Raw genomic sequence first — 9738 nt, 5'->3', positions numbered from 1 at the left:
ATCATGACCTGAGCTGAAGGCAGAGGCTTTAACCCACTGAGCCACCCAGGCACCCCTATACTGTCAATTTTTAATACCATTTTCAAGTCTTAAAAAGAAAGAATTATACTTTGCGTAATTACATGCCATGCCCACCAACACTGAAGAGTGTGAGCTCTTTGAGGGCAGGGACTATCTCATTTATTTTATATGCTCAGTATCTGGCATGATTTTCACAATAAAAGAAAGAATCATTCCTAATATAGTAACTTTGGTAATTAGATAAGTTTGTCAATCCTTAATTATTTACAATAAAATAAATGGATAAAGTCATAGATAACTAAAATAACAGGCAATTGCATATGGTTTTATCAGGTTTGGGGAATTAGTGAGAGGCCAATGTAAGCATACACTTTTTCAAAGAACTTCATGTTTTTATGCTATGTTACTAGCTTAGTATTTCTGTTGGTGACTCCTGCTTCATTGTGCAGTAAGAATATTCCTAAATTTCCTCAGATAATCTACAGAGCAAAAATCAATTTTATAACAAATGTTTGACTGAAAATAGAAATCAGACTGTAAGATAATTGTTATCATATAATTCATTTCATCTTCTAAAGAATTCAGTTTGGAAGGTATTTTTGTATCTCCTTATTCTATACCTGTAGACCTCCATTATATATCTCTATATAATCTATGATATGGTTATATACCAGCATATTATTTGTGATGAAACTAATGGTACAGAGAGGTTTAATAAATTGCACAAAGTCACACAGCTAGCTACTTGGCAAAGCCTGAACTTAAAAACTAAATCTGACTCTCTTCACTATACTCCGGTGGTTCTGCCAAGTCAGAGAGCTGAAAGGGATTTGAAGATGACTTAGTCATATGACTTCATGATACTGATGAGGATCCTGAGGCTAGAGAGAGTGACACAGCTCTCAGTCACACATGGCGAGTTAGTGGCAGAATTGGAGCCAGAGTTGGCAGTCTCCTAACCATGAAGCATTAATGCCTCATGAAATTGGATGCGGCCAGAACTAAGGAAATGGGAATGCAGGGCCCAGAAATAATGTGGGAAATGATGTGAGAAAATAGTCCATACTTTATTTATTAGCAGTATGAGCAACAAAGGAGTTGCTGTCAGATTTGCATTTTATTTTATTTTTTAGATTTGCATTTTAGAAATATCTCTCTGGCATAGCATAAATGATGGATTGAAAGGAGCAAACAAGTGAGAAATGATAGGACATGTCCTAAGATGGTAATATGGGGGCAAAGGTAGAAGGGATGGACTAATGAGATATTTTAATATATTCTTTCAATGAGTGGAGAGTAGAATTGGTGGCCTAGGGCAGATCTGGGGTTAAAAATTGGATTTTCCAAGGTGCCTTTGTGGCTCAGTCGTTAACCATCTGCCTTCGGCTCAGGTGATGATCCCTGGGTCCTGGGATTGAACCCTGCCTCAGGCTCCTTGCTCAGGGAGAAGCCTGCTTCTTCTTCTCCCACTCCCCCTGCTTGTGTTCCCTCTCTCACTCTCTCTTGTCAAATAAATAAATAAGTAAATATATATATATATGTTTTTTTTTAAATGAAAATTGTATTTTCCTAGCCTCTGAGTAGCGGCATTTTCAGTGGCACTTTTTACACATTACTGCTATGTGTTCTTTAATTTTGTCTTCTCAGACGGACTGGAAGCTCCATCCATCTCTTGCTCACAATTATAACTTTTGTGTTTAACACAATGCTTAACACACAGTAAGCACTTAAAGACTGTTCAGTGAATTAGGTGAATATTTCAGTCTTCTGAGATGTTTCAGGAATGAGGTAGTATCTTAATGGATATTTAACTGTTTAATGTCAAAGCTTTATCCTTCAATTTGATAGTACCTAAAAATATGTTATTCAAATTCAGTGTCATAAACAGTACAGTGACTATAAGTTGTCTTTTCCTTGATGATTCTTATATATTCAGTTGTTTGTTTACTTTAATTTTCTTGGATTGTTAGATCCTTAAGAGTAGCAAACTGCTGTATTTGTCAGATAATCAAGATAATGCCACTCACTACACAAAGACTATTGACAACCTCCCAGTTAAGACTGGGGTGTCATGGGCACCTGGGTGGCTCAGTGGGTTAAGCCTCTGCCTTCTGCTTGGGTCATAGGATCAAGCCCAGCATTGGGCGCTCTGCTCAGCAGGGGGCCTGCTTCCCTCTCTCTCTCTGCCTGCCTCTCTGCCTACTTGTGATCTCTCTCTGTCAAATAAATTAAAAAAAAAAAAAAAAGAATGAGGTGTCATATAATACCACTAGTCATGAAAGATGTAAAGAAATGTTTTTGCAGCCTGCAGACTTAAGCCTTATTTTTAGAATAATAAGGAACAGAGAGTTAAAATCTTTAGGTTTCATAGAAAGCTTTCAGCAATTCTGGGCAATCCAAAAGAAGTATAGAGGAATAAATCATCCTTATTCTCAGATACAATATTAATAGGTTCTTATCTGGAGTATATTTTTTGCTAGTATGAAATCTGTGCTCTGAAAACAGATCAAATGATGCTGGCAAGAATAATTTACCAGATGAAAATAAGGGAAAGAGCAAGAAATGTTGATCAAAGAGAGAGTGTTACAAATAAAAGGTTTTTCTCTTGGATAATAATAATAAAAAGATGGCATTTGAACTCAGCAACTAGCTGATAATTGGGACTACTAGCAAGCCTCTTATTTTCTAATGCATTAGATACCTAAATTGATCTTGGGAAAACGTTGTTGTTATTTGCACATTTATTATAATTTAATTGTTACTTATTGTATGCTCAAAAGTATTTTAGAAATTTCAGCAATTATAGAAAATTTATTATATCTCTGATTCAAGGCAAGAAAAAGTGTATTTTATTTTTTGAAACATTACAGATAAAGAGCAGTAAAAGTAATATAAATACTATAATGAATCAGAAGAATGGAAGTAAGTATAGGATTAGGAAATCTACCTTATGTCCCTAACATTATGTAGACTGACTGCATCTGTACCATCTCAGAATGAAGGGTTCCAACGATACGTTTAAAGACTTAAAAGGGAAAAGTTTGCCCTGTTTCTGCAATGTTTTCAGTTTAAATAAAACTGAAGGGATTATACCAGCCAGTTAGAGATTGCATGGCTAAAGTATAGGGTAGCCTCAGGCTTAACCATGGTACCCTCTGTCTTAGTCCTTTTGGGCTGCTATTAACAGTGTCATACGCTGGGTGGCTTATAAACAACAGAAACTTATTTCTCACAGTTTTGGAGGCTGGGAAGTTCAAGATCAAAGCACCAGTAGATTTGGCGTCTGGTGAGAGCTCCCTGTGTTCTAACGTGGCAGAGAGGGGGCAGGGAGTTCTCTGGGGCCTCTTTTATAAGAGCACTAATCTCATTCATGAGGGCTCTACTTCATGACCCAGTCACCTCCCAAAGGTTCCACTGCCAAATACTATTACAATGGGAGTTAGGTTTCAGTGTATGAATTTTGAGGGGATTCAAACATTCAGTCTGTGGCATTCCTGTAAGGAAGAAGGACATGTGTGAATCTGCATATGTGAGTGTATGTGTGTTTGAGAATGTGTATGTGTGTGTGTGTGTGTGTGTGTGTGTGTGTGTTTAACTCAGACCAATGCTCCTGTCCAGGAATATGGATAATTGAGAGCTGACTATATTATGATTAATAGCATTATATCACAGAGTTACCATTAACAAAGGCTGAATCATCACAAGGACTTGGAAATCTCTGAAGTGAATAAATTAAAACTGCCCATATGGGTGAAGATGCATGAATATCTTTTATAGGCAGAATAGTTGGCTATCACTATGGGCTTGATACCATTCTGTGCGATGAATGTGTAGTTTCCCATTCAGTGCTTACAAGAACCCGAATGAAGTTGGTATCACCTGCCTATTGCAGATTAAGGGGGGAAAACTGAGGGAAAGATAAGTTAAATAACTTTCCTGAAACACACTATTTGTTAAAAGTCAAGCCAGGGTTGGACCAGGATGGGCTGGCATTATTAGAGTTTTAAGATTCTGAAACATGGTTATTTTCTATCACCCAGGAACTCTTTGATGAATTAAACCAAAGATCATTTGTGAAACAGTGGTGTGCAGAGCACCAGAAAGGTGTCATGATAATTTGGTTAAGTGTCCTAGGATCCAGTAATAACTCCTGAAGCTAGCTAGGTTGCTTCACTGACTTTGAGCATTCATAGAATTAATGGCACATGAGGAAGACATCAGGCATGAGGAAGCTTATGGAGTTTATTTAAACAGAAGCATAGAGCCAATTTCAGTGTCTTTATTGGTAGTGAGATATGTTTTAATATTACATGAGCATGGTAGGGGAATAAGACTTCACTAAAGCAGCTATTTATACTTTTGTTCTTAGTTTGGAAAATGTATTTTATAACATGCAAGATTTAGTTGACTTTGCTAACTTAGCTGTGATGCTTTCAATATGATCACTATATCATTTATGTTGTATCTCACATAAGGAAGGTATTCTTCTAATTTTTAGTTTTGAAAAAGACATTTCATCCATCATTTTAGGTAGTCTGGCATTTTTTTCTCTCTTCTGTTCTTAAACCTTAAGCTTTTTGAGATTGCTCTTGCACAAAGGTAATTCATGACTTATAATTATCGTCTGAATAATTAGTATCACAGTTGTGAAGTAATATCCAAACTGGAGCTCTCCATTTACCCACCCTTCCAGGTCTCCACAGCTGTAGCTAAGCCCTACAACTCCATCCTCCCTACCCACACCCACACCACACTGTAGCTCTCTGGTTATGCTTTCATAGTAGACAATGTGACCATCTATGACATCTATTGTAGAAACCTTGATATCGACCACCCAATCTACACTAACCTGAATAGGATGATAGGTCAAATTGTGTCTTCCATCACTGCTTCCCTAAGATTTGGTGGAGCCCTGAATGTTGATCTGACAGAATTCCTGACCAATGTCATACCTTACCCCCACATCCACTTCCCTCTAGCCACATATGCCACTGTCATCTCTGCTGAGAAAGCCTACCATGAACAACGTTCTGTAGCAGAGATCACCAGTGCATGCTTTGAGCCAGTCAACCAGATGGTGAAATGTGACCCTGGCCATGGTAAATACATGGCTTACTGCCTGTTGTACCATGGTTACATGGTTCCTAAATATGTCAGTGCTGCCACTGCCACCATCAAGACCAAGCATGCCATCCAGTTTATGGACTGGTACTCCACTGGCTTCAAGGATGGCATTAAATACCAGCCTCCCAGTGTGGTATCTAGTGGAGACCTGCCAAAGTACAGTGAGCTGTGTGCATGCTGACTACCACCTGAGCCATTTTGGGGGCCTGGACTCACCTGGACCACAAGTTTGACCTGATGTATGTCAAGCATGCCTTTGTTCACTGATACATGCATGAGGGTATGGAGAAGAGTTTTTTTGAGGCCTCTGAGGACATGGCTGCCTTTGAGAAGGCTTATGAGGAGGTCGGTGTGGTTTCTGTTAAAGGAGAGAGGAGGAAGAAGGAGAGCAGTACTAAAGGTAACATGTCACAAAGATGCTGCTTTTACAGGGAAGCTTATTCTGTGTTAAACATTGAAAAGTTGTGTTCTGGGGGCACCTGGGTGGCTCAGTGGGTTAAGCCTCTGCCTTCGGCTCAGGTCATGATCTCAGGGTTCTGGGATCGAGTCCCGCATCGGGCTCTCTGCTCAGCAGGGAGCCTGCTTCCCCCTCTCTCTCTCTCTGCCTGCCTCTCTGTCTACTTGTGATCTCTCTCTGTCAAATAAATAAATAAAATCTTTTAAAAAAAAAAGAAAAGTTGTGTTCTGACTGGCTAATTTGTATGTAGCAATATATACTCTCACATACATTTACTGACCTATGCTTTAAACACAATGCTTTGTTATAGACCTAAGCTGTCCATTTCTCTGATGAGTTTGAATAAAGTATTCCCTGTCATAATGAGAAAAAAATACATCCCCTACTTAATAAGCTATATTGTTTTCTGACATCTAAAACCATTTGAAAAAGTATGAACAACATCTCTTATGGACAGTGAAAAGGGTTTTCAATCAGTCCACAACATATTCTGATTACTATTTACTCCATGTTTTAAGTATGATTTAATATTTCTAACTATTAACAATACTAATAGTGTATTAGCTAATAGTTTATTGATCGTTTATATTCCTGTTGAAGGATTCTTACTTTCCTGATACTTCCTTCTATGTGGAGGAAGCTTTACTCATTTGTGTCTCTCCAGGGAAGATGATTTAATCTGCTTGGTGAGTTTGGAAGGAGAAATTGAGCACATTTAACTCAGCTCCTTCCTCTCCCCCGTCCTTAGGGGAGAAATGCCCACGGGGATCCAACATTCTCCTCAGCTTTTCCATGCTGTCAGGACAGGCTTGAGGTAATGTAGTTTTGTCTGTGATTGGATTTGTGAGTGTCTCATTGTAGGGTTTGGTATTTAGGAAGTCTGTTTGCTTGTAGATGTAATCTATGTCCATCGACCTAGACTTTATCAGTAAAATATAGAATATTTTGGCTCTCCATCTTTGACTTTTTCGTATTATTTCTCAACTGGTTCAGAACTCAGGGTAGAAGAGAGGTCTCAGTTATCAGACCACCTCACAGACCCAAACCCAAACAACTCTGTATCAGTGGGCTGAGTCTTAGGACATTAACAAGAAGTGCAGTTTGTGAGGACAAACTGTTATGTGAGGATGGAGGTTTCTAGCTTCGCAGGTGCCTTTAGCATTGGTGAGTCTGTAGCAACTGCCAAACAGGTCGCTAAAACTTGTGGCAGCTGAGTCCACTGTTAAGAGGCCACTTATACAGCTGATCATGTTTCTCTAGATGCAGGGGTGCTGGTACCAGGGTTTAAGCTGAGGCATGGGCCTTTGGCAGATATGTGGGGATCTTAGAGGCAGACAGACTGCTAAGGGTACAGGTTTTATTCTAAGCAGGCAAGGCAGAGGAAAGCATTTGATTACAGAAGAGTCTTCCCCCTCACTGCTTTTAGCTGCTAGGGAGCAGGACAATATTCACCATTTGAAAACTGTAGTGCAACTTTCAATAGTGAGATTCTACCTTTTTTTTTTTTTTAAGATTTTCTTTTCTTTCTTTTTCTTTTTTTTTTTTTTTTGACAGACAGAGATCACAAGTAGGCAGAGAGAGAGGGGGAAGCAGGCTCCCCACCGAGCAGAGAGCCTGATGCAGGGCTCGATCCCAGGACCCTGGGATCATGACCTGAGCCAAGGCAGAGGCTATAAACCACTGAGCCACCTGGGTGCCCCTGAGATTCTACCTTTAGCTAACATGCCAGATCTAGGTAGGCAGTGTGGATCAGCTGCCCTAATTTCTGTTCTTTTCTTGTGTTTTTCTTTTTAAAAGATTTTATTTATTTATTTGACAAAGAGAGACACAGAGAGAGAGAACACAAGCAGGGGGAGTGGGAAAGGGAGAAGCAGGCTTCCCACTGAGCTGTGAGCCCAATGCGGGGCTCGATCCCAGGATCTTGGGATCATGTCCTGAGCCAAAGGCAGACACTTAATGGTCTGAGCTACCCAGGTGCCCCTTTTGTGTTGTTTTGACGGACTTCACAACCAAGAGAGGAAATGACCGATCCTGAATTCATGAAGTTTGTTCACAGCAAAGGAAGGCAGGCACAAATGAGTATATACTGTCTGATTCTATTGATAGATGTTCAAAAGCTAGGCATAACTGATTTACGATTACAGATACCAGAATACCTGGTTTCTTTAGGGGGTTATTAACTGAATAAGAACTCAGAGGAGACTTCTGGGGTGTTGAAAATGTTCAATACCTTGATCTAAGTATTTGTTACTCAGTTACATACATAGATAAGAATTGATTAAAGCATGTACTTAAAAGTTATGTACTTTATTATATCTCAGTTTTTAAAATTGCATAGACGTATTTGATCTATCCATTGTATAGATGCGTATGGAGGACTTTTCAGTGAAAACTTAGCAGCATGTTCACAGTGTAAAATATTTGCTTTTTTTTATCCCTTAATTCCCATAGGATATACAGCCTATTGAGGGAAAGATCTTGTCATTTTCTATAATGTCTTACCATTTCCAAGTTTATTTTTAAATTTTAACTTATTTATATTTGATGCATTCTTGGTACTTTTTAGCTGCTCTGGAGACTCAACTGGTGTAAGTGGTATAAGAGACTCATCAACTATAGGGTGCTTGCCCTACTATATTCCTGAGCACTTACCACACAGCTAGGTCAATCCAACCTTAGTTCTTTAGGTGTCCCATCTACTAGGGATGAATCCTCTGCCCCTGGGTCTATTTCTGTACCAAATATAAAATATGTATGCTATATTGCAAATTTTTGCTCATAGATAACAATCTAAACCAGAGGCTGGCAAACTTTTTCTTTATAGCATCAGATAGTCAATGTTTTATGCTTTGTAGACCATATGGTCTTAACTTTCCATGAAAGCAGTCAAAGACAATACATAAATAAAGGGATGTGGCTGTGTTCCAATAAAACTTTATTTACAAAATCAGGTGGTGGGCTAGATTTGACCCATCGGCCAGAATTGGTGGACCAGCACCTGGTCCTCCTGAAAAATTGCAATCATCTTGAAAAATTGACAAGGAAGAGATTATTCCATCTTTTTTTGTTTTGTTTTTGCAGATAAGGAGACTGAGGCTTGGTGAATTGCATGAGCTTTCTAGGTTATTCATGGAGTGATTTCCAACTACAGTTCAGATGAAGAATTATATTCATGCCACTGACATTTTGTAGTTGTGTTTTAAGGCCCATAGAGTGATGGTGTCAGGTAGTGCTTAGCATTCACTTATTTATATTCAATAAATATTTTCTTATTTGAGCAATTTTGTGTAACTTCAATCTTGAAGCATCATCCTAGTCAGGCTTCTTCATGAGGTTATAGTCAGGCAATGGGAAATTTGTGGATAAATAGCAAATCAGAAATCAAAGCTTAGATTCTGGTCTTTTCTAAGCTAGCTCTAAGCCACTTAACCACTTTGGATGAAGCTTCATATAGGACTCATTCCTAGGTATCTAAATTTTAAGAGGCCTCCAAAGAAGGCAACATTCTAACATAATTTTAATAGAACCAAATGGTGCACAGATGAAGGAGACAATTCAGAAAAACATTTCAGATCAAACCATATCACTATCTTTACCTTGTTAATTAAGATGTCCATGTGACTATAACCACACTAAGTGATGTGAAAGTCCCTTTCACTCACATCCCATCCTTCTGAAGCCAATAACAGGCTAAAGAGAGTGTTTTCAGCTCAAGAGATAAGATTAGTCCTTGTTATATACTCTCCTATCAAAGGATGCAAATACATATTTCCTTCCCCTTGGTGGTTCTGAGCTCTACCCAAGAATTACTAGGCACTCATTTTTTCTATCCATATATAAAAGAACTGACAGGCAGTTGTTTGAATCATTGCTTTATTGCCCTTATTTAGATTTTATTAACTAAGCCAGAATTCACAAAAAATCTATTCACACACCATGCTGACCCCAGGGGCTGCATGTGAATAGTTTATTGTTACTACTTTGTTCTTGGGATGTCTCTGACCTTTCAGAGGATGTAAAATGTATAAGAGGTACTCAGGAAAAAGGAAGGAGAAAATGATGTTTTGTTGTGTAAATTACTGACTCCTTCCCTTGCTGCAAAAAATATTTTAAGGGAAGAGTATTTGTTATTACAC

General features: G+C 38.6%; 1 pseudogene across 1 annotated transcript in view; it reads left to right on the top strand.

The window, feature by feature from the left end:
* The window catches only part of LOC308338279 (tubulin alpha-1D chain-like), a 72060-nt pseudogene extending 63990 nt beyond the window's left edge, over nucleotides 1-8070 (top strand). Inside the window, exons 2-3 of the transcript in view lie at nucleotides 4658-5545; nucleotides 8054-8070. The product of the transcript in view is annotated as a tubulin alpha-1D chain-like (transcript). The remainder of the gene's footprint in view (nucleotides 1-4657; nucleotides 5546-8053) is intronic.
* The last annotated feature ends 1668 nt before the right edge of the window (nucleotides 8071-9738 follow it).

The sequence above is a fragment of the Martes martes genome (genome assembly GCF_963455335.1).
Source record: "Martes martes genome assembly, chromosome: 2".
In the NCBI taxonomy this organism is placed as follows: Eukaryota; Metazoa; Chordata; class Mammalia; order Carnivora; family Mustelidae; genus Martes; species Martes martes.
Note: the sequence above shows the minus strand (reverse complement) of the source record. Positions and strands in the feature narration are given on the sequence as shown.